This window comes from Monodelphis domestica, chromosome 8 (assembly GCF_027887165.1).
Source record: "Monodelphis domestica isolate mMonDom1 chromosome 8, mMonDom1.pri, whole genome shotgun sequence".
In the NCBI taxonomy this organism is placed as follows: domain Eukaryota; kingdom Metazoa; phylum Chordata; class Mammalia; order Didelphimorphia; family Didelphidae; genus Monodelphis; species Monodelphis domestica.
The window spans coordinates 179474493-179500040 of record NC_077234.1 but is presented as its reverse complement, the minus strand read 5'-3'; the positions used below and the strand labels follow the sequence as shown (position 1 = coordinate 179500040).

Here is a 25548-nt window from a genome sequence, read left to right as displayed (position 1 = left end):
AAACAATTTGGTACTGGTTAAGAGACAGAAAGGAGGATCAGTGGAATAGACTTGGGGTAAATGACCTCAGGAAGACAATGTATGATAAACCCAAAGATTCCAGTTTTGGGGACCAAAACTCACTATTTGATAAAAACTGCTGGGGAAATTGGAAGACAGTATGGGAGAAATTAGGTTTGGATCAACATCTCACACCCTACACCAAGATAAACTCAGAATGGATGAATGACCTGAATATAAAGAAGGAATCTATAAGCAAATTAAGTGAACACAGAATAGCATATGTGTCAGATCTTTGGGAAAGGAGAGACTTTAAAACCAAGCTAGAAAAAAATCACAAAATGCAAAATCAATAATTTTGATTACATCAAATTAAAAAGTTTTTGTAAAAACAAAACTAATGCATCCAAAATTAGAAGGGAAGCAACAAATTGGGAAAGAATTTTCATTACAAAAACCTCTGACAAAGGTCTAATTACTCAAATATATAAAGAATTAAACCAATTGTACAAAAATAATCCAGCCATTCTCCTATTGATAAATGGTCAAGGGACATGAATAGGCAATTTTCAGTTAAAGAAATCAAAACTATTAATAAGCACATGAAAAAGTGCTTTATATCTCTAATAATCAGAGAAATGAAAATTAAAACAACTCTGAGGTATCACCTCACACCTAGCAGATTGGCTAACATGATAGCAAAAGAAAGTAATGAATGCTGGAGGGGGTGTGGCAAAGTTGGGACATTAATGCATTGCTGGTGGAGTTGTGAATTGATCCAACCATTCTGGAGGGAAATTTGGAACTATGCCCAAAGGGCACTAAAAGACTGTCTGCCCTTTGATCCAACCATAGCACTGCTGAGTTTGTACCCCAAAGAGATAATAAAGAAAAAGACTTGTACAAGAATATTCATAGCTGCACCCTTTCTGGTGGCAAAAATTTGGAAAATGAGGGGATGCCCTTCAATTGGGGAATGGCTGAATAAATTGTGATATATGTTGGTGATGGAATACTATTGTGCTCAAAGGAATAATAAAGTGGAGGAATTCCATGGGAACTGGAACAACCTCCAGGAACTGATGCAGAGTGAGAGGAGCAGAACCAGGAAAACATTGTACACAGAGACTAATACACTGTGGTACAAGAGAACGTAATGGATTTCTCTATTAATGGCAATGCAGTGATCCTGAACAACTTGGAGGAATCTACAAGAAAAACAACTTAAAAAAAAACAAGAAAAAAAAACTATCCACATTCAGAGGAAACACTTTGGGAGTAAAAACACTGAAGAAAAACAACTGCTTGAATACATGGGTCAAAGGGATATGTTTGGGGATGTAGACTCTAAATAAACACCCTAATGCAAACAACAACATGGAAATAGATTCTGATTAAGGATACAAGTAATAGCCAATGAAATTGCACATCAGCTGTGTGAAGGGGGGGTGGATGAGAGGGAGGGAAATAAAGAGAGTATTGTAAGCAAAAAAATAAAAATAAAAAAAGACCAAAAAAATGATTACCACTAGCCCTAAGCAAACTGACTTTTTAGATGTCAAAGGTGAATAAAAAACTGACCTTAGAAACTGGGCATTAAGAATATTTATTTAATATAAGAAATGACCAAATGAACCAATTTCCCTAGGGATGGAAATAGGAATGAGTAGTTTCCCTATTACTGGTTTCTTTTTTTTCTGAATTTCTGTTGATTCCTATGGGACTAATTCTCTCACATTAACTGAGGCTGTCTTTTTTGCTACCTACTCTACATCTAGTTTGTAGCATTTGTCTCAGATATAAACATTCTTTTTCTGACTCTATATCAAGAAATGTTAGGTATGGACTGAAAGAAAAAGGAAAAAGTTACCTTTCATTTCAAAATTCTAGCTTACAGAATATAAGAAGGATAAATCTGATTATATTAAACTAAGAAGGTTTTGTACAAACAAAACCAATGCAATCAAGATAAGAAGAAAAGGAGAAAACTAGTATAAAAATTTACAGTAAGTATCTCTGAAAAAGGCCTTATTTCTCAAATATATTGAGAGTTGAGTCAAATTTATGAAAATACAAATCATTTCCCAATTGATAAATGGCCAAAGGACATGAATAGGCAATTTGCAGTTCTGACGAAATCAAGGCTCTATGTAATCACATGAATAAGTGCTCTTAAACACTCTTGATTGGAAAAATGCAAATAGAACAACTCCCAGATACCACCTCACACCTATCAGACTGATTTATATGATAGAAAATGAAAATAATAAATTCTAGAGGGGATGTGGGGAACTTAGAACACTAACATACTGTTGGTGGGTTGTGAACTGAGCCAAACCATTCTGGAGAGCAATTTGGATCTATGTCCAAAGTGCTTTAAAACTGTTCATGAGCTTTGACCTATCAATACCACTATGAGGTCTGTATCCCAACTAGATTTATGAAATGCGAAAAGGACCCATTTGTATGAAAATAATCACAGCAACTCTTTTTATGGTGGCAAAGAATTAGAAACTGAGGAAATGTTTAAGAGCTGGGGAGTGCCTTAGCAAGTTGTGGTATATGATCGTAGTAGAATACTACTGAGTATGAGAACTGATGAGAAGGATGGTTTAAGAAAAACCTGGAAAGACCTACAGAAACTAATGCAAAGTGAAGGGAGCAGAATCAGGAGAACGTTGTAAGTGGTAACAGCAATATTATATGATGAACATTTAGGAATGACTTAGCTATTCTTAGCCATGCAGTGATCCAAGAAAATTCTTAGAGTCATGAAGAAAAATGGCATCCAACTCCAAAGAGAGAACTGATGGAATCTGAATGCAGAATGAGACATACTATATTTCACTTTATATCTTCACTTTTATTTTGGTTGTTCAAATTCTCTTTCACAAAATGACTAATATGGAAAGATGTTTTATACTATTACATATGTAAATTTCCATGTAAGGGTGAAGAGGAGGAGAGTGAGAATTTGGCTCAAACTTTTAAAAAAAGAAGGTTAAAAAAACCTTTTTTTCATGCAATTCAGAAAAAAAAATCCCAGGCTATTCTTTATTTACATACAATTTTTCTATGACAGCACCAGGCCATATTAATAGAGAAAGTCAGTTCCAATCTTTCAAAAACCCAGGGAAGCAAATATTGCTTTCACTTCAATAAGACCGAAGTGTTTCAAGAAATGGGGAAAAGGAAGTTGGCCTGCTAGAGGTGCTGTTCTACCCCTAAAAAGCTAGGAATCTGCCCTTTAGCTTCTATACTGTTTGGGGGCCAAAAAAAAAAGCCATAAAATAAAAGGGAGAGCTCTGTGTCAGCAATCATGCCTGCAACATAACATTTTTTTCCCTAAAAAATCCATGGAAATTTAGGTGAAACTATGACTGGAAATTTCTTTGAAAATGTTTAGCCTGAATGTATAAATTTAAATTGTTCATAACTTAATTATTTTACCTGTATCTATTAATCCTCAAAAGAAACACACACATTTTGGTGTTTAATTTGGTTGTTTATAATTTCTGAACAAAAAGTCTGAGTAAAACTCTAAGGATTTTCTGTTTGTTTCAATAAATCTTAATTGGCTAAAAAGTTTAGGTCAAATTTTATTTTTAGATATGAATTCTATTTCCCAAGATAGTTGAATGAAAGCAAAAATGGGAAAGATTTTGCTAAGGAAATCATTATAGTGCTTTCTGTGGCAAATCTCAAATGATATTAGGAGATAACAATATGTTATTTTAGGGGAAGCTAGGTGACTCAGTGGCTAGAAAGCCAGGCCTAGATATGGGAGGTCCTGATTTCAAATCTGGCCTCTGACATTTCCTTACTGTGTGACCGTGGGTAAGTCACTTCACTTCAATTGCCTATCCCTTACAGCTTTTCTGAATTAGAATTGATATTTGGTTTACATTCTAAGACAGAAGGAAAAGGTTTCCAAAAAAATTGCATTATTTTAGGAAAGAAGTAAATATCATGTATAATATGAAAAGGAAAGAAGAGACAAAAATGCTTAGGAAATCTTTTTCATGTGGCTAAGTGTGTTAGTAAATGCACATGTATGCAAGAACAGAGAGGTTATTGCGTAATTGTATAAATGTAGGCACATAGAAGGATTTTTCATTGGCTGAAATATTCTACTCTAGTCAGGGATAACCTTAATGGTTTCTTTTTTTTTTTTTTGCTGCTGACAAACATAGGTTATAAAGTAATGAATGCAACACAGCAAGTTGAAGAAAAATGACCTTCCTGGTTTCCTAACTTTTGTTTTGGTTCAATTTCATTTGTATGCCAAGTCATTGCCATTGACTTTGGAAGTAATGTCAAGTTTTGAGCTCAGCTTCCATAAATGACCCAGACCTATGATTTCCCTTTGATAGAGCCCCACTGGTATGGAGTTGGAATTTCAGGATCACTTTAAGAGATAAAATGGGAATTATAAGGAATTTCTAAGACTAGGTACTATACACAGCTACTATAATTGTACGAAAATTCAACTGTTGACACAGGAAGTTAAAGAAAGACTTAATCTTGGCCCTGGGTTATTCTCCCTGGCTTTTGTTCAGATATGATAATTGATAGCCTAGATATAACAAAGTGCTGTCAGCCTGACCATATCAGGAAGAGGCATCATACATAGTCTCAGAAATATGCCAGTCAGGAGCCAAGATAGCCTGGAGATGTCCATGAAGAGAAGAAGTCCAGCAGCGGGAAACTTCCTTTGATGAGACCAGAGAGATGCATAGCAGAGGCAACCTAGTGGTAAGAAGAGATGAATGCCCAAAGTAGAAAGCAAAGTATTGATATCAATAAAGGACCTCACTGACCCCGCACCATTAAAGGTTCAGTTGCCCTGGTCACATGTTTCCTCTACAGTTGTGTCTTAAATGGTTATTCCCTGAATAAATGTGTTCCTGTCTCATTCCTCTTTATATATGGTCCCTAGCCACATATATTCCCCACATATGGCTTCCATGTGTGTCCCTATTTATGCATATTCTTTGCATGTGTGCTCTCCCTTTCTGCTAGTAGAAACTGTGGAATAGATTAGTCTTCTGTACAAATGGGAGTGAATGGAATCTTTTCTCATCACTTCATTTGGTATGCTATTTGATTAAATGCCTCTTATGTTTCCTCAAGCTGACTGATGAAAGTAAACACACTGGTGAGGACCCATGAGCTATGTTTTAGAATGGATACTGGCTTGCTGAGTTTCTGAATCTGGGCCACCTTTTCTGGGGGTACAAATATGAGGGGAACACTATTATCAGTTATCACCCCCAGACAAGAAAATAGAGTACAAAAGATTTTTCTCTTTGTCCATCTAACAGTGCTTTGCAAACTGAGGTTCTTAATAAAACATTCATTAAATTGAATTAAATTATGCTTTAGACCAAGAAAATGTATTAGAGTAAATCAATGTATCATTTTAAAATTTGAAGATGAAGAGACATAATTTTGACCAAGATCACTATACCATTTCTTATTAGAGCAGAGGATATTGTCATAGAAATAGTCTTATTAAGTTACCTCTAGAGTATTTGTCCTAATAGACTAATGAAGTGTTTGAGTGGTAGACTCACATCAACTGGTATCAGGTTGTATTCTTGGAATTTGGACAGGTCAGGCAAGAATTCAGGAATGTAAGGAAGGTCATATTTCTTCCACTGCTGAACATTCTATATATCCATCAGGTCAGTGTTGCTTTAATTACTATATTTCACTCTTTCCCCAGGTAGAGAGAAACTTTTGCAAGTTTCCCTAGATTTAGTTTATTAAAGAGCCACAATAGTTCAATCTCAGCAATAAAAGGCAATATTAAAAACTGAGCAACAGTAAGGGAAATAGAAACATTTATATGTAATTGGCAATTTCATTATACATATGTGCCTCTTTAAAGCTAGATGTACTATCATAGGGCTGATTATTTATATGGCAGACCTTCAATAAATAATTGTTTAATTCAACATGAACCATGTATAATTTTGTATTAGAATTTCATGGTTTGTTAATTATGTTGTTATTAGATTAGTTTGGTAGACATATTTTGATTCATTTTTTTTAAATTCCAAGGTAAAGGAAATGTAGAAGGAGTTATTAACACAGTTTATTACTACACTTGATAGCAAAAGAAACAATAATTCAGCTTTCAATCTATAGTACTGTGATATTGAAATCACTTTAAAAGACTGATATATATTAATTTAAGGTTGCCAAGGAATTCACTTAAGTAATTCCTAAATGAAACACTCAAGTCAGCTGCCAAATTTTTATGGTATTTTAATTACAATAGAAGGAAGAAAGTATTAGAGGGGAGAGAGAGAGAGAGAGAGAGAGAGAGAGAGAGAGAGAGAGAGAGAGAGAGAGAGAGAGAGAGAGAAGGAAAGAAGTTTAACTCAGAACCACTCTGGTGGGCGTTAAGGCCTTGGATAGCCAAGGCAGGAAAAGGGATCAGTCCTTATCACTCACTTGACCAATCTGAAGGAAAGCAGTACTCAGGGCTTCTCCAACCTCAAGCACCAGCCTCGAACTGACTCTAGCCCTCCTCACAGGAAGTCCCCAGAACTCCAGAGGCTGTTCTCTACCTCACTTTCTGCGTCTCACATGTGCCAATGGTGGCTCTAGCTGGACCTAGGACCACCCAGAGGTCTGTCCTTTTTTTGCACATGTCTGTTGAAGGCCATATTCTCTAATTAAATCTTGAGTTTGCTGCAGCCCTTCCTAATCTTGTTACACTGAGTAGGGTGGAGAATGTAGTTTCCAAGACCTCATTCTGTTATTCCAAGTATCTCTATTGTTATTGATCAGGAAATAGCTAAATCTGATCTTCTAAAGAATGGTCTGAATAGGGTGGAGTAGTTTTGAAATTCATAGTACTTAGGAGTAAAACCGCATTTTTAAGTGTTAAAAATGGTTAAAAAACTAAGACCACTAGATAAATGCAACTTTATCATTTCAATATATTTAAAATCATAGAATATGTGCACATAGGTAAAGTTTGTATTTATGGTCAGTAATTAAGCAACATTTCCATAACCATATTACAGTCCTTGAAGAAATGCAGTGATAAGAATCCTTTTATCTGTTTGGCATTATGGGAAATGAAAGGCAGAGCAGCTATGTCTAAGTTCATCCTGAGTCAATTTCAAAAGCAGTCATGAAATCTAGCTTCTATGGCTTTGATGTATTGACCCTACATATATAAATGTTAGCTTCTGATATTTTATTTGGGATAAGGATTCCATATTATAAGAATAAGCAAATCTCCACAGTTCTCTAATTTGCCACCTTTTCATTGCTCATTATGCCAATATTTCATGCCCTTTCAATGTCAACACGACTAAATTATATCCCAAACTGTAATGGAAACATGAATTCAAAGGATCATTTAGGTATCTTCCAGTTCTAATGTTCTATGAATCTAAGAATCTCCAAAAAAATAGATGAGGAGATACCAAGAGTCTAGGGACCAATGGACATTACCAAATGGAAGATGGTTGGTTATATTCCTCAAAATCAATGTCACCACAAAGAAAGTCATAATCTGATTATAAGGTCAGATTGAAACTATACTCTTTTACTGTAAACTCTCCCGGATTTACTTTAGAGATAAAGAGTTGACAGTTGAAGGATGATTCCAGACCTTCTTTGAGTTCTAAATCACATGGTTAAATATTAATATTATTAATAATAATTTCATTATTATTCATCACTGTTAATACTGATAATAATTTCTGGCATTTATGGAGATCTCATTAAGGTTTATAAAGCACTTTACAAATACTACCTCTTTTCATCTTCACTACAACCCTGGGAGGTAAACACTATAATTATCCTCATTTTAAAAAAAGAAGAATCTGAGACAAAAAAAAAGCTTAAGTAAGTTGCCCAGAATCACATAGCTAACCAAATAATGTTTTCCCTTGTGGTTTGATTGATTTTGAAGACTACACTAACCAACTTTCACCTGTTTTATTTTTTTTTTCTATTAGTTCTTAGAAACTTTGTATCTCCTCATTTGTTTTAAGTGTTATTTGAACTTGGGTCTTCTTGATTTCAGGGCCAGGGCTCTAGCCACTACACAATCTGATTGTCTCAAATTAAGAATTGAAACTGAACTTTGTCCTCCAAGGCTAGGTGTTGGTCCAGAAAAGGACTGGAGACCACTATAGGAAGAGAAGATCTTTTTAGGATTATTAGACCCCTTACTGAAGCAAGGAAATCCTTTTGTTCTTCAGTAACTGTTCAAAATTTTCTCTTTTCTTACATTGCTATATCTACCACCCTCAGATTTAAGAATTTTGCCTCATATTTTGTTGAGAAAAAGGTATGCCATTTGATGTGCTGTCTCCCTTTCCCCCTCCTCTATAACTTAAAACTCTTTAACATCATCTTCTATTCTCTGCTTTGTTGCTCCAATCCCTGAACCTTACAGGTTCTCTCTAAGGCAAGATTATACTTTGGCAGAATGATGAGTAAAGAAAAATGAAATTCCAACTATAAAGAAGGGCAAAATCAGAGCTACTTTAATCACCATTCTGAATAGCATCTCTCCCCTTACATACATTTACCCTTGATCTCATCTTCCTATGTTCTCTAGCAGATTTTACCCAGATCATCCAACTTCTAATCTTCAGTCTTTCCCACCCACTGACTCCTTCACTGATGACTACCAAATAGAGCTGCATTTCATCCATTTCCTCAACTGATTTTGGTCTGCAAAACATGAAATAAGACTACAACTAGGGGCACATTCAAAAGATCTTAGTTGTCCTCTGTCTTCTCTTAAGATCTGATACTTTACTAACTGTATGGCCCTCGGCCCTCAAAAATACAATGAGGATAATAAAAGCACTTACTTCCCAGGGTTTTGAGAGCATCAGATGAGAACAAGTATTTATTTGGCAACTACTACGAGCTAGGCACTATGTTAAGCACTTATAAATATTACATTATTTCAATATCCCCATAATTCTGGTTGTGATTCACGTATTTGTTCTTTGGAGACTGCCTTTGACTAGTTAGTCTCAGATTAAATAGATTACACATCCCTTGAGACCCTAAATTCATAATCCTATGACCTTATAATTCTATGGAAAGGCTTTATGCAGAATGGTGCATAAGCTGAGCCTTACAGGAAACTGGATATTCTAAGAATGAGACAGAAAGAGGTAAGGTATGAAGATCAAAGATGGGTAACTGCGTATGAAGAAGAGTAAGAAGGCTACTTTGGGTGAACTGTGGTAAGAGAAATGAGTAATAACACTATGTAGGTTGGGACCCCTTTGTTTGGGCTTTAAATAACAGCTCGATTTATGTTCGGTCTAAGGGGTAATGGAGAGTCACTGTAGTTTACTGAATAAATGACATGGAATTTCATTCCAGGAAAATCACTTTGGCAGTAGTGTTAAACTGGGAAAAGATGGGGGGGGGGGGGGGGAAAGCAGGGAGAAAATTAAGAGGTTACTGTAATACACCAGGTGAATGCTGATGAGGCTTGACTTAGGATGATAGTTTTGTCAGTGGAAAGATGGGGATAGATATGAAGAGATATTGTAGATTCAGAAATGATAAGATTTCTCAACTGAATGAATATGTGTGGTAAAGGAAAATGAGGAGTCAAGTATAATCCCAAGGTGTTGAAGCTGGGTTTCTAGAAGGATGGTGATACTTTTAATAGAAAAAGGAAAGTTCAGAAGATGTGGAAATAAAGATTAGGAAAAATACCAAGAATGAATATGGGAGTCAAGAGCATCTGATGTTTAAAGCCATGTAAAAAGATGAGGTAACTGGAGGATCTAGAGAGAGAAAAGAAGATGATTCAGGATACAGTGAAGACTGAAGATGAACAGCCAGATTATTAGGAAAACCAAGAAAGAACCCTGTTACAAAAACCCAGAGAGGAGAGGGTTGTTAAAAATACTCAAAAGAAGTCAAGAATGAGAAAAAAAAACTTTCAGATATGGCAATTCAGACATCATTGGTGATTTTTGAATGAAGAGTTTCAATCCATTGCTGAAACTGGAAGTCAGAGTAAAGGTTTGAGAAGCGAACAGAGAGAAAATGGAGGCAACAGGGGACAACTAGATGGCTCAGAGGATAGTGAGCCATACCTGGAGACAGTAGGTCCTGGGTTCAAATCTAGTCTCAGATATTTCCTAGTTGTATGACCCTGGGAAAGTTGCTTAACTCCCATTGCCTAAGCCTTACTCCCCTTCTGCCTAAGAACCAATATGTATTATTAATTCCAAGATGGAAGGAACTGTTTTATTTTATTTTATTTAAATTTGGAGGCTGTGTGGTCCAAAGCTTCTCCAAGGCATTTCCATTTTATGTCTTCATACCCCTTCCATAAACATTCTCCCTGGAATCTTTCATATTGGGGATTTATTTTTTTACTTTTTTATTTTATTTGGTCAATTTCAAACATTATTCCTTGCTTACAAAAATCATATTCCATTCCTCTCTCCCCTATCCCCAACCCTCCCATAGCCAATGCACAATTCCACTGGGTATTACATGTGTCCTTGATCAGAACCCATTTCCATATTGTTGGTATTTGTATTAGGATGTTCATTTAGAGTCTACATCCCCAACCATATCCCTTCGACCCATGTGATCAAGCAGTTGTTTTCCTTCTGTGTTTCTACTCCCACAGTAATTTTCCTCTGAATGTGGATAGTGTTCTTTATCATAGATCCCTACAGGTTGTTCAGGAACACTGCATTGCCAATAATGGAGAAGTCCATTACATTCGATTGTACCACAGTGTATCAGTCTCTGTGTACAATGTTCTCCTGGTTCTACTCCTTTTGCTCTGCATCACTTCCTGGAGATTGTTCCAGTCTCCATGGAATTCCTCCACTTTATTATTCCTTTGAGCACAATAGTATTTCATCACCAACATATACCACAATTTGTTCAGCCATTCCCCAATCAAAGAACATCCCTTCATTTTCCAATTTTTTGCCACCACAAAGAACACAGCTATGAATATTCTTGTACAAGTCTTTTTCCTTATTATCTCTTTGGGGTACAAACCCAGCAGTGCTATGGCTGGATCAAAGGGCAGACAGTCTTTTAGTGCCAAATTTAGTTCCAAATTGTCCTCCAGAATGGTTGGATCAATTCACAACCCCACCAGCAATGCATTAATGTCCCAACTTTGCCACACCCCCTCCAGCATTCATTACTTTCCTTTGCTGTAATGTTAGCCAATCTGCTAGGTATGAAGTGGTACCCCAGAATTGTTTTGATTTGCATTTCTCTGATTATTAGAGATATAGAGCACTTTTTCATGTGCTTATTAATAATTTTGATTTCTTTAACTGAAAATTGACTATTCATGTCCCTTGACCATTTATCAATAGGAGAATGGCTTGATTTTTTGTACAATTGTTTTAGTTCTTTATAAATTTGAGTAATTAGTCCTTTGTCAGAGGTTTTTGTAATGAAGATTGTTTCCCAATTTATTTCCCTTCTAATTTTGGTTACATTGGTTTTGTTTGTACAAAAACGTTTTAATTTGATGTAATCAAAATTATTTATTTTACATTTTGTGACTCTTTCTAAGTCTTGCTTGGTTTTAAAAATCTTTCCTTTCTCAAAGTTCTGACATGTATACTATTCTGTATTCACATAATTTACTTATAGTTTCCTTCTTGATATTCAAGTCAATCACCCATTCTGAGTTTATCTTGGTGTAGGGTGTGAGATGTTGATCCAAACAATCTCTCCCATACTGTCTTCCAAATTTCCTAGGAGTTTTTTTTTTTATCAAATACTGTGTTTTTGTCCCCAAAGTTGGGATCTTTGGGCTTGTCATAGACTGTCTTGCTGAGGTCACTCACCCCAAGTCTATTCCATTGATCCTACTTTCTGTATCTTATCCAGTACCATATTGTTTTGATGACCACTGCTTTATAGTATAGTTTGAGATCTTGTACTGCAAGGCCACCTTCCTTTGCATTTTACTCATTATTTGCCTGGAAATCCTTGATTTTTTGTTCTTCCAAATGAACTTTGTTATGGTTTTTTCTAATACAGTAAAACAGTTTTTTGGTAGTTCGATGGGTATGGAACTAAATAAATAAATAAGTTTGGATAGGTTGGTCATTTTTATTATGTTAGTTCATCCTACCCATGAGGAGTTAATGTTTTTTAATTATTTAAATCTAGTTTTAATTGTGTGGGAAGTGTTTTGTAGCTGTGTTCATATAGTTCTTGTGTTTGTCTCTGCAGATAGATTCCTAAGTATTTCATATTGTCTAGGATGATTTTAAATGATATTTCTCTTTCTAATTCTTGCTGCTGAAATGGGTTGGAGACATATAGAAATGCTGATGACTTATGTGGGTTTATTTGGTATCATGCAACTTTGCTAAAGGTGTTGATTATTTTCACTAGTTTTTTAGTTGATTCTCTAGGATTCTTTAAGTAGACCATCATATGATCTCCTCATTGCCAATTTTAATACCTTTAATTTCTTTTTCTTCTCTAATTGCTACTGCTAGTGTTTCTAGTACAATGTTAAATAATAGCACTGATAATGGGAAACCTTGTTTCACTCCTGATTTTGTTGGAAAGGCATCTAGTTTATCCCCATTGCAGATGATGTTGGCTGATGGTTTTACATAAATACTGTATTATTTTTAGGAAAGGCCATTCTATTCCTATACTTTCTAGCGTTTTCAATAGGAATGAGTGTTGTATTTTGTCAAAGACTTTTTCTGAATCTATTGAGATAATCATGTGATTTTTGTTGGTTTGCTTGTTGATATGGTCAATTATGTGGATGGTTTTCCTAATATTGAACCATCCTTGCATTCCTGATACGAATCCCACCTGATCATAGTGAATAACCCCCGTGATGACTTGCTGGAGTCTTTTTGCTAGTACCCTATTTAAGATTTTTGCATCTATGTTCATTAAGGAGATTTGTCTGTAGTTTTCTTTCTCTGTTTTTGACCTGCCTGGCTTTAGAATCAATACCATATTTGTGTCATAAAAGGAATTTGGTAGAACTCCTTCTTTGCTTATTATGTGAAAAAGTTTGTATAGTATTGGGATTAGCTGTTCTTTGAATGTTTGGTAGAATTCACTTGTGAATCCATAAGGCTCTGGGGATTTTTTCTTAGGGAGTTCTTTGATGGCTTGTTCAACTTCTTTTTCTGATATGGGATTATTTCAGAATTGTATTTCTTCTTCTGTTAATCTAGGGAATTTATATCTTTTGTAAATATTCATCCATATCACCTAGATTGGCATAGTCATTGCCATATAATTGTACAAAATAGTTTTTAATGATTGCCTTAATTTCCTCTTCATTGGAGGTGAGCTCTCCCTTTTCATCTATGATACTGTTAATTTGGTTTTCTTCTTTCCTTTTTTTATTAGATTGACCAGTACTTAGTCTATTTTGTTTGTTTTTTCAAAACGCCAGGTTCTAGTCTTATTTATTAGTTCAATAGTTCTTTCACTTCCAGTTTTATTCATTTTTCCTTTCATTTTTAGGATCGCTAACTTAGTTTTCTTCTGGGGATTTTTAATTTGTTTACTTTCAAATTTTTTTGATTTCCATGTTCAACTCATTGACCTCTGCCCTCACCAATTTGTTAATATATGAACTCAAGGATATAAAATTTCCCCTGAGTACTGCTTTGACTGCATTCCATAGATTTTGAAAGGATGTTTCATTATTGTTATTTTCTTCAATGAAATTATTAATTGTTTCTATGATTTGTTCTCTAACCTATTTTGGAGAATCATATTATTTAATTTCCAATTTATTTTTGATTTGGCTCTCCATGTACTCTTACTGATCATTATTTTTATTGCCTTATGATCTTAAAAGGTTGCATTTATTATTTCTGATTTTCTGCATTTGTTTGCCATGTTTTTATGACCTAGTACATGGTCAATCTTTGCAAAAGTACCATGTGCTGCTGAAAAGAAGGTGTATTCTTTTTTCCCCCTATTTATTTTTCTCCATATATCTATTAACTCTAATATTTATAAGATTTTATTCAAATCTTTTACCTCTTTCTTATTTATTTTTATTTGATTTATCTAAATTTGATATTTCCTCCTTCAATTCCACTAGTTTCTCCTTTAGAAATTTGGATGCTATACCATTTGGTGCATATGTGTTGATTACTGATATTTCCTCATTGTCTATACTCCCTTTTATCAGGATGTATTTACCTTCCCTACCCCTTTTAGTTAGATCTTTTTTTACTTTGGCTTTCTCAGATATCATGATTGCAACCCCTGCCTTTTTTCTATCAGTTGAAGCCCAATAGATTTTGTGCCAACCTTTAATTCTAACCTTGTGAGTATCTACCCGCCTCAGGTGTGTTTCTTGTAGACAACATATAGTAGGATTTTGGACTCTAATCCACTCTCCTATTTGTTTCATTTTATGAGTGAGTTCATCCCATTCAGGTTCAAAGTTATGACTTCCATTTGTGTATTACCTAGCATTTTGATATCTTCTACTAGGTCTGTCCCTTCTTTTTTTGCTATATCCTTTTAAACCAGTGGTTTACTTTTAATCAATCCCCCTAATCCCCTCCTTTAACATGCTTCCCTTTCTGGCCCTCCCTTTTTGTTTCCTTCTTCTTTTTTTAGGATCTGTTAATTTCCCTCCCTCCCCCTCTTTCCCTCCCTTTTTGTGCTCCCTTCCCCTGTGAATCTTAAAAACTACTCAGACTGTACCTTAGAAAATTTTATTTAAACTATTGCCTTATTGTACAATGGAGATACTTGGTCTAACAAGAATCAGGAATGTATTGGGAACTTTTATAATTACTCCACCCTACTCAGACAGTGCCTTAGGGGAAGGTAAAGTTGTAAACTCCTGATTGAACAATGAAAGTCCCTAACTCATACCTTATAGTAAAGCTAGAACATTAAGCTAGGTCTATTTTTAGATCTAATACAAAAAGGTATTAAGCACCTGTAGAGGTTAAATTAATCACAAAAAGGTCAAGTAACTTACAAAAGGCAAGCTTAACAAAGAGGTGTGAAGTACTCAGAAGACATAATCTAACCAGAGAAGGTGAGAACCAAAGAAGATGAGAACTAAGAATGGGTAGTCCTGGAAAAAAAAAAGCATCTACTGTGATTGGTAGACGTGAAAATTTAGGGGAGGTGACATAAGAGGAAATTTCTTTAAAAGGAAGGGGTAAAAAGTCAGTTAAGGTAATTCAGTTTGGAGAGCAATTCAGTTAGGAGTGGAGGGAGATTCTGAATTGGAGTTCAAGAGATTCAGTGGAGGACTGGAGCTTGTTTGGAGATGGTCTTATGGTGAGTAATACAGACTGACTCGCTCTCCCTTAGGCTCAGGGAGGCCACTTGGCCTAGGCCTTTAACTACTTCTTGGCTCAGCCTGAGCCAGAACAGTTTAAATTAATTCTCTCTCCCTCTCTCTCTCTCTCTCTCTCTCTCTCTCTCTCTCTCTCTCTCTCTCTCTCTCTCTCTCTCTCTCTCTTAATTCCTTCTCTCTTTATTAATTAAAATCTCCATAAATCCCCAGCTGATTTGGATATTTTCATATTTGGGAATTTCCTATGGCGACCAATTATTAGATTTTAAGTCTAAACACTAAAATTATCCTTACAGTTTTGGCATTTACACCCCCCCCCCTTAGTTTTCTCTTCCCACTTATCCTGTAGGATAAGATAGAATTCAAGACCCCAATGGATCTAGATGCTCATCCCTCTCAGAATTGATTTCACTGAGAGTAAGGTTTAAGTCTTACCTATTAGCACTCTCTTCTTCTCTTTCTTATAAGAGTATTCTTCTCCTCCTCTTCCCATGTGTATCTTTGTGTGATAAAGATTATCCTATTTATTTTATTTCTTCAAGTATCTCTTGGTGCCATCTTCGATTCCCCCCACCCTTTTTCTTTTTTGGATATTATCTTATAGTAATCTTATAATAATATATATTTATTAATGCCCCAATCTCTTACTGTGAATGATTCTTCTCATTACTATAATAATGAATACAGCTTTTGAGAGTTACAAATAATATTTTCCCCATTTTATATATATATTTATATATATATATATATATATATAATTTGATCTAATTATAGCACTTAAAGAAGAGAGTTTGAGTAAAAAAAAACATTTTCTCCCTTTTACCTCTCTTTCCATTTACCTTTTCATATTTCTCTTGATCTTTATGTTTGGATATCAAACTTTCCACTTATTTCTGGTCTTTTCTTTATGAATACTTGGAAATCTTCTATTTTATTGAATGCCCATACTTTCTCCTGGAAGTATATAGTCAGTTTTGATGGATAGGTGATTCTTGGTTGAAAACCCAATTCTCTTGCCTTTCTGAATATCATGTTCCAGACCTTTTGGTCCTTTAGTGTGGAAGCTGACTGGTCTTGTGTGATCCTGATTGGTGCTCTTTGGTATCTGAATTGTACATTTTGGCTTCTTGTAGAATTTTCTCCTTAGCTTGAAAGCTCGGGAATTTGGCAATTACATTCCTGGGAGTTATCTTTTGAGAATTTAGGGTAGAGGGTGTTCTATGAATTCTTTCAATGTCTATTTTTCCCCCTTGTTCAAGAACATCAGGACAGTTTTCTTGGATGATTTCTTGTAGTATGATGTCAAGATTTCTGTTTATTTCTGGATTTTCAGGTAGACCAATGATTCTCAAATTGTCTCATTTTGATCTGTTTTCCTGATCTGTCATCTTGTCTGTGTGATATTTTATGTTTTCTTCTATTTTGTCATTCTTTTGACTTTGATTTATTAATTTTTGCTGTTTTTCAAGATCATTGTCTTCCAGTTGCCTAATTCTGGTCTTTAAAGACTGGTTTTCCTTTTCAGTTTGGTTTATCCTGCTTTTCATGGCTTCTAGCTGTTTCTCCAATTGGGAGTTCTTGACCTTTAAACTGTTATTTTCTCTTTGAACTATTTCCCTCTTTTCTTGCCAGAAGGCTTTCATATTTTTGATAAGTTCCAATTTAACTTCTTGAAGAGCTTGTGGACAATTTCCATTTTTTTAGGAAGGTTTTGGCTTTGTTTTAATTCCCTCCTCTATTTCCTCAGTAGCCTGGGTTTTTCCTCCATTAAAATTTTCCAGGGTCAATGCCTGCTTTTTGTTTTTCTTGGAGGGTGGTTGTTACTCGTGGGCACAATTTGCCATCACTATAGAGGTTTTTCCTTCCCTTTTTAGTCAGAAATCTGAGTAATATGGGCAGGCTTTCTGTGTATGTAGTTCAGGAGCAAGGATTTTGCCTGAAGCAAGCTCTTGAATCTCTGCAGCTTCTGCTGTTTGCTGACTTTCTCTGTGCCACCTTCGGGAGAGAGCCCATGGTCTGCGCTCCCCAGTCCACCGGGGCTTCAGGTGTAGCTGCTCTATGGGGTAGGTCTTTGGTGTTATTATTCAGCTCCCAAGGACCTAAAGGTGCCCCTTGCTCACTCTTGATTCTGGAGCAGGCTGGCTCTGACTCAGGCTCCATAGGTGGGGGAGGGGAGGGTAGATCAGCTTATGTTTGTATAGGAACTTTTTTACCCCCTTATAGTGTGGAAATGCCCAAATCTCACATACCTTCAATGCTGCACCCTACTGTAGAGTCCCTTCATTCTTATGAATTTTTTTTTTGGCCTTTTGAGGTAGTCTATATTGGTGGGTGCTGAGAAGAGGAAGAGTCCCGCTTCTAGACTGCTGCCATGCTTACCCGGAAGTCCCATGTTGGGGATTTATATCAGCAGATCACACTGATGATGTTGTAGTCTTCCATCTCATCTTGTATCCCTTTCATTCTGTCTCTTTCAGGGACTCTGGTAATGGGACAATGTAATCATTTATTGTTGTTAAAAACAGCAATTTAGAGATAGAGTTGGACAATATATGCTTATCAGGTTTGTTTCCCTTGAACCCAACCTTCTAACTTCCATAGCGATTTGCTATTCCTCCTGAAGCTTTACTATTTTTTATGTATTGCCTTTCTCACCAAAAAAGTGAGCTCTTTGAGAGAAGGGAATATCTTGATACTTAACACAGTGTGTAACATATAATAAATAGTAGAATTCTTTTTTATTTTCTCATTCATTCAAGTCAGGTCACTAGGTTTGTTTGTTTTTTTTAAATTCTATCAAGAGGTAGGAGACTACAAAACAAACCATCTCATAGGTAAAACCCCAATTGCCTTTCATATTTTTCAAATTCTGCAAACATTCACTAAACAATAGTTTTATGAAAGAATTTCCAGGGTTAGTTGATAGAGAAGGAAGAATACAATTTTTATAAAATATCATCCTTACTATTATGGAGTCTAGTAAGAGAAGAGAAGAGATTACAGATCTCTATGACTTCTACATCATAGATGACTATGCTAGAAGGTTGCAAAACCCAGAGCTGCTAAAAGTTCATAAGATAAAGATAACGTAAAGAATCGAGGAGGTTTTGTGGAGGAGGTAATTCAGTTAGGCTTTAAAGGAAAGCAGGAATTCAACAGGTAAGGAAAAGAGGAAGCAAGCATATTATCAAAGATCTAGGAGTAAATGAAACTTCAAAGATCCAGTTAATAACTCCCCATCCCTCATTTTATACATGAGCAAACAAGAGGGTTGTCCTTTGCCCAATGACACACAGTTAGTGAAAAGAGAGAAATGTAAACTTAAGCAATGTCAGAAGTAGAGAGGATAGAAAAATGCAAGGCACATTCAGGGGCTAGAAAGCACTTGAGTTTAGTTGGAGCATCATTTATATGCAAGGTAGTAACATGAGATAAGCCTGGAAAGGTACCAACATATAGAGAGACTTGAATATCAAGCCAAGGAATTTGAACATTATTAAGTAGGCAATGAGAAGCCTCTAAAGATTTCTCAAAAGATTGGAATGACCAGATCTATGCCTACAAGAAATTATTCTAGAAACATTATGAAGAATGGATTAGTGTATAACAGCAGAGAGATAAGAAAACCTGTTAGGATGTTAATGCATTTGTCCATGTGTCTGGGAATGAGAGCTAGTGTTAGGTTGGTGTCATCAACACCGAGAGATAGAAAAAGGAAAATATATTTTAAAGGTGTTGTGGAGATGGAGTTAAATCAGACAATGTGAATTTATTGACTACATACTATATGCTAGGTACTATGTAATAGGCCTTGGAGATTCAAATACAAAGAATGAGGCATTTCTACTCTCAAGAAACTTCTATTCTATTGGGAAAGATAACATATTTATATATGTCAATATACAGTAAATAGAAATAGAATAAATACACATGAATACAACGTGGTAAAAAGGAGGTCAAATGAATTGAGTTTTGGGCCTGAAGTCAAGAAGATGGGAATTCGAATCTGACCTCAGACACTTACCAATAGTATAACAGTGGACAAGTCATTTATACCCATTTTCCCAATATATAAATTGGGATTAATAATAATATACCTATATCCCACACTTGTTGAGAGATAAAACAAGATATTTGTAATGCACTTAATGCTTACATTAATTTAACAATTTTAAATGGCACAGTTTTTTTTTTTTTGCCAGTCCAAAGAGAACAGAGAATTAATTAAAAAAAAACACAAAATAGTCCTGCAATATTAATTCCATTTGGTCACTCACTTTTTGCAGATGTATATGGCAGAATAACAAAGAATTCCAAATCCATTCAGTAATCCTGACCTTGCCATTTTTATGCATAGTAGGGTAGAAAGCTTCATGCCAAGGGGTTCTGTGAATGGCAATTGGAAGAACTAAGGAAGGTGAATTATTTTGATGTAATCACGGATATCAATTAGATAAGAACTGGCCTGGCACAAAGTAAGAGCTATAGAAATAATGGCTATTATTCTTGTTATTAGCAGTGATATATTGGGAGGGGAATTATGTAGCATGTGGTGCATGAGTTGAAATAAAAAAAGAGGCATTCTATGAGATAGAAATGAAGAGAGAGGGAATTCCTAGCATGGAAGACAAGTACAAAGTCATAGAGATAAAAAATAGAAGAACATCTTGGCTAGGTCATGGAGTAAAGGAATGTATAATGAAGCTGGACAGATAGGTTGAGTCCTAGTTGTGAAGACCTTTAAAAACAAAATGGAGGAGTTTATAGTTGTAAACCTTAAAATTTCTTAGACTTATAAATGTTGGAAATTTCACCATTGGGAAATTTCATACTTGAAAAATTTCCTATTGATAGTGGGTCTTGGCTATTGGAATGTGAACCCCTTTGGCATGGAAGGTTCCTCCTCCTCCCTTCTTAAGATTACTTTAGGACAGAAACCTTTTGCTGAATAATGGAAAGGACTTTGACCTATGCTTAAGCATAGAACAGGAATTTCTTTGAGTCATGATTGATTTTAGAATTGATACAATGGAGATACTTGGAATGACAGAACCAAGTCTTGGAAATTGCAATCTCCACCCTACTCAGTCCTAACAGGATTTAGGAAGGGCTGCAGCATAGATCAAAATTTAATTATTCCAATCTCTACCCTACTCAGGGTAACAGGATTTAGGAAGGGCTGTAGCAAAAGATCAAGATTTAATTATTTGAGAATATGACCTCCAACAGACATGTGCAAAGCCACAGACCTCTGGGCGGTCCTGGGTTAAGCTAGAGCCACCATTGGCACAGGGAAAATGATGGACAGTGATTGGTAGATGTGAGAACTGAGGGGAGGGAACTTGGATGGTTTCCTTAAAGATAGAGGGGTCTGAGGACTGGAGTGTGGTTGGAGAGTTTTGGTTCTGAGTGGTTGGAGAGGTGCTCTGAGAAGCTTGCTCTGAAAGAAGCTGGAGGTGGAGGCCCCTGAGACTGTTTCTCCATTTTGGTCACGTGAGTAATAGGGACTGATCTCTTTTCTTTGCCCCAGCTATCTAAGGGCTTGGGCCTTTTGGCCCAGCCTAAACAGAAGGGGTATTTAAGCCCTATTCCCTTCTCTCCCCTTTCTCTCTCCCTCTCTCTCTCTATCTCTAATTCCTTTCTTCCTCCTGTTTGTAATTAAACTCTATAAAAGGTTGACGGCTGACTTGAGTTTTCATTTAGGAATTACATAGCTGAATTCCTTGGCGACCTTAAATTAATATATATCAGTCTTTTAAAGTGATTTCCTTGTCACATAGTTTAGCCTCAAACAAGTGTTCTTCATTTTGAGTAAACAGATCCCTGTGTGGTCCAAGGAAAATTTCAGGTGGTCTGTGAATTTTGATGGGAAAGATGTTACACTTTTATTTGCCCTAACTTTTAAGTGAAGTTTAATTTTTCCTTCAATTATTTCAAATTAAAACCTTAGATTAATTATAAAATTAAATAAAATTATTCTGTGGATAGGAACAGATAGGTAGCACAGTGGATAGAGCACTGGGCTTAGAATCAAGAAGATTCATCTTCCTGGGTTCAAATCTTGCCTCAGACACAAGGTGTGGAACTTTTGGCAAGTCACTTAGTCTTTTTTTCCCTCAGTTCCTCATATGTAAAATGTACTGGAGAAAGAAATGGCAAATCACTTCAGCATCTGTTTCAAGAAAACCTGAAAGTGGTGTCACAAAGAGTGAGACATGGCTGGAAGTACTCAATAACAACAAACATATGTTTTGTCAGACTATAAAAGAGATACAAAATAGGGTTAAAAACCCCTCACCTAGACAAGATAAAGTTCCAGTGGAATTGTGTGAGGAAGGAAGAGACATAATTAGATATACTCTTTGAGCTTTGGCAACTGTGTGTAGGACAGGCTGGAGTAGAGTAGAAGTAGAAGACATTAAATAGGCAAAAAGTCCAATTAAATTAAATTAAAAAGTCCAATTAAACTATGGTAGGGCAGCTAAGTGGTCCAGGGGACTGATGGCCAGTCCTGAGTTGAAATTTGACCTCAATCATGTCCTGGTTGTGTGACCCTGGGCAAGTCACTTAATCCCAAGCTCTTCTGTCTGGGAACCAATACTAAGACAGAAGGTAAGGGTTTTAAAAAAGAGAGAGATCATCATAATATTCTAGGTGAAAGTTCAGGAGGTCTTAAACTAAGGTGATAGCTATTTCAGTTGAGAGAACATGTCTGATGTGAGATGTTATGGGAACAGAAATAGCAAGTTGGCAACCAAAATTGTGACATGAAGGAGAGTGAGTTGGAGATAATGCTGAAGTTACCAAGCTGGGAGATAGGAGTAATGGTGGTGTCCTTAACAGAAATGGGGAGCTTTGGGAAAGGGATGGGCTTGAGAGAAAGCTAATACATTCTCTTTGGGACATAGTTGAGTTTGAGATGCTAACAGGACATTCAACTTGAAATATCCAGTAGGCAATTTGCAATGTGGGCAGATGGTAAAGCTTGGAGGACCCTCTGGAGCAAGATATGTGGCTCTTGGTAGATGGACAGAGACAGAAAGAGAGAGACAAGAGAGGCAGAGACAGAGTGATAGAGAGGGGAAGACTGAAAGGTAGAGGAGGAGCCAGGGATGCCCAAGATGGACTTGGGGAAGATCCACAGGTGATGGCCAGGAAGGGAAATTGAGAAGGAATAGTCAGACACATCAGAAGAAAACATGGAGAAATAGAGATAGAGAAAAACCATGAAAATCCAGAAAGGAGAGATTATTGAGAAAGGATGTGATCACAGTATTACAAACTACATAAAGGTCAACAGGGATAATGACTAAGATAAGGGGAATTGATAGATATTGGTTATTTAGAGGTGAGGAAGATGGAAGTTTCAAGGGTAACCAACCCCAAGGTTTCTACATGGAGACTGTGAATGCTTATGCATTTCTTTAAGTAGTAAAAAAAAATTTTAAAAGAGTAAGTTTAGGGAAAAGAAATTTAGATTAAGATTTATCTTCAGGGTATGAGAGAAAGGGGAAGAGCCTTTTGCAAGCATCTAACAATGATTGGAGGACTTTGGTGATCATGGAATCAGCAATAGTAAGGATCATACCAATTGCCCATGGTAGATTTCTACAACCTAATGAAAGCACTCACGCCAGATGAGCAGATGATCTGTGTCCCATTTGTGGAATCATATCTATGACTGCTTCCAATTCTATAGCAATAATCCTATACAATGCTGTGACTGCAGAGAATACTGTGTTGTGACCCAACTGCTTTTAGAACTTATAAGAACTCGCAAGAACTTCTAATCTAGGGTCCTTTCAAAAAGGTCAGTTTTGAGTGCATGTTGGTGTGTTTGTTTCTTACAAGATTACATGCAGTATTTTATATTTGTAGTCTTATAATCTCAGTCCTTTCTTATGTTATACATACATACATATATATATGTATATATATATATATATATATATATATCTCATGCTGTTTTTTCTTCTCCTTCAGTGTCAATTTTCTTTAATTATTTTCATCCAAGGTTCTCAGGACTGAGACAAATACAAATACAGTATTGTTTTGTACGGCCACAATATCTCTTGTATCTGTCCCTTACTTTATACTCCCACTGCAGCCATTCTAGTTCAGGACCTCACCTATTCCTTATATTGTTTTTCTGAGTATTGTAAAAGGAATATTTTTATTTTTTTACTGTAGTGATGTTCTTCCCTTTTGTGTTCAAGTGATGGAAAAACAATAGTTGAAGTAATTCCAGAAAAGCCCAGAGAAACTCATGGAGACTTCAGAAAAAAAGAAGTCTTAGGAAGATGATATAAAAGCTGTCTTCAAAATTCTTATAAGACTTTCATGTGGAAGATGGATGACTTGTTAACCTACATAGATTCAGATGTCAGAACTATTACAAGTAGGTAGAAGGAAGATAGGATAAAGCAAATTCCATTTACTTTAAGAAAATATTTCTAATAAAGCAATTTTAAAATGGAATGGACTGCTTTTTAAGATTGTCCATAGATTTTCTCCATCACAGGAAATGCCAAAACAGACTGGATGTTCATTTACTAGGGATACCCTAGAGAGAATTCCTAAAATTGAATGGGAAGTGGGACCAGATGGGTTCTAAAACCTGGAGTCCTCAGCCTAGAATTCTCATTTCAACTATTTTAAAGGCTCATTAACTGACCTTTCAGTTTCTTATACCTTTCTTCTTTAATCTATTTTTTGTAGGCCAAATACTCTGAATATCTTCTAAATAAATTGTTCTGTTTTCTTCACTCCTACTCAGATTTTCACTTTGCACCTATTGTCAAGTAAATTATATTCCATTAGTTTGTATTATATAGATATTATACGTTATAATATAAATATTTTATAAGCATATATTGTAGAAGATGTTTTCCTTACTACAGACCTAGTACTCTATCTACTGTGTCACGTAGCTGCCCTCTTTTCTCATACTTCACATAAATTGACTATATTATCAGAAAGATAATTAGGAACATGCTCTATATATTTTAAAATTAAAACTTTACCTTCTGTCTTAGAATCAATATTATGTATTGGTTCCAAGGCAGAAGAGGGGTAAGGGCTAGGCAATGGGGGTTTAGTGACTTGCCCAGGGTCATGCAGCTAGAGTATCAGGCTTAGAATCAGGAAGACATGAGTTCAAATCTGACCTCAGACACTTACTAGCTTTATAACCCTGGATGAGTAATTCACCCTGTTTGCCTCAGTTTCTTCATATATAAAAGGAGCTGGAAAATTAAATGGCAAACTAGTCCAGGATCTTTGCCAAGAAAATTCCAAACAGGGTCAGAGTAAGACAAATGAAATGACTAAATAACAACAAATGTGTGTATAAATGTATATATATGATATTTATCTAATATATCTATGTATGTAAATTGATGTTTATGTAAGTCTGTCTAGCTATCACTTAGTTATTTTATGCTTCATTTACAAAATGGAAAGTTTTCAATGGATTCTAAGGTCCATTCTAGTTCTCTATCTATGATCTTCTGATAAACTGTGCTAGATGATGTGATAGGGAGTAAGGGTGATTTTACACATCAAAAATAGTTAAGACCTAGTCCTTGCTCTTAGGGAGTTCACTAAGAATACATGTAGACAGTTATCATGTGGAATGCCAAATGTAATTCCCAGAAGATCATGCAAAAAGTTGGAATGAATGATGTAAGTTGAACTCTCAAATGTGTTTTTCATTGAATTAGTGATTTGGAGAATGTTTTCATATCACTATTAAAATTTTCCTTTTATTCTTTTGATCATTTATCTATCCTTTGATATTTTATTCATAGGAAATGAATATTGGTCATATATTTTTATTAATTGTCTACATATCTTGGATATCAGACTCTGAGACAATTAATACAAACTTCCATCAGCCCACAGTCAAACATGTCCCTTCTTATGCAAAATATACTATTCTTATGAAAGCTTTTCAATTTCATGTATAATTTAAAATTTTGTCTCTCCCTTGTTTACTTAAGAATTCATTCTTTACCCACAGCTACGAGACATATATAGTTTGTTTCTTTTCTAATTTCTTTTTAATATCATTTTTAATATTCAGATTGTATATTCCATTTGAACTTATTGTGGAATAAGGTGTGGTGAAAGATATTGCTCTCAATCCTCCATCTGGCAGACTGCTTGCCAATTTTCTCAGGAATTATCTTGTCACGTAGGAAATTCTTTCCTAGATAATTTTGCTTTTG

At 35.6% G+C, this 25548-nt stretch overlaps 1 long non-coding RNA gene across 3 annotated transcripts in view; it reads left to right on the top strand.

Annotated features, from left to right (window-relative positions):
• LOC103105573 (uncharacterized) overlaps positions 1–25548 on the top strand; it is a 90387-nt gene that overhangs the window by 40436 nt on the left and 24403 nt on the right. For 2 of the 3 annotated variants that reach the window (XR_471345.3, XR_001624155.2), the window contains one exon: positions 4194–9400. The exons of the other annotated variant lie outside the window; for it this stretch is intronic. This is a non-coding gene — a long non-coding RNA (uncharacterized LOC103105573). Of the gene's footprint in view, positions 1–4193; positions 9401–25548 lie in introns of those variants that run through there. 3 annotated transcript variants of the gene reach the window in all.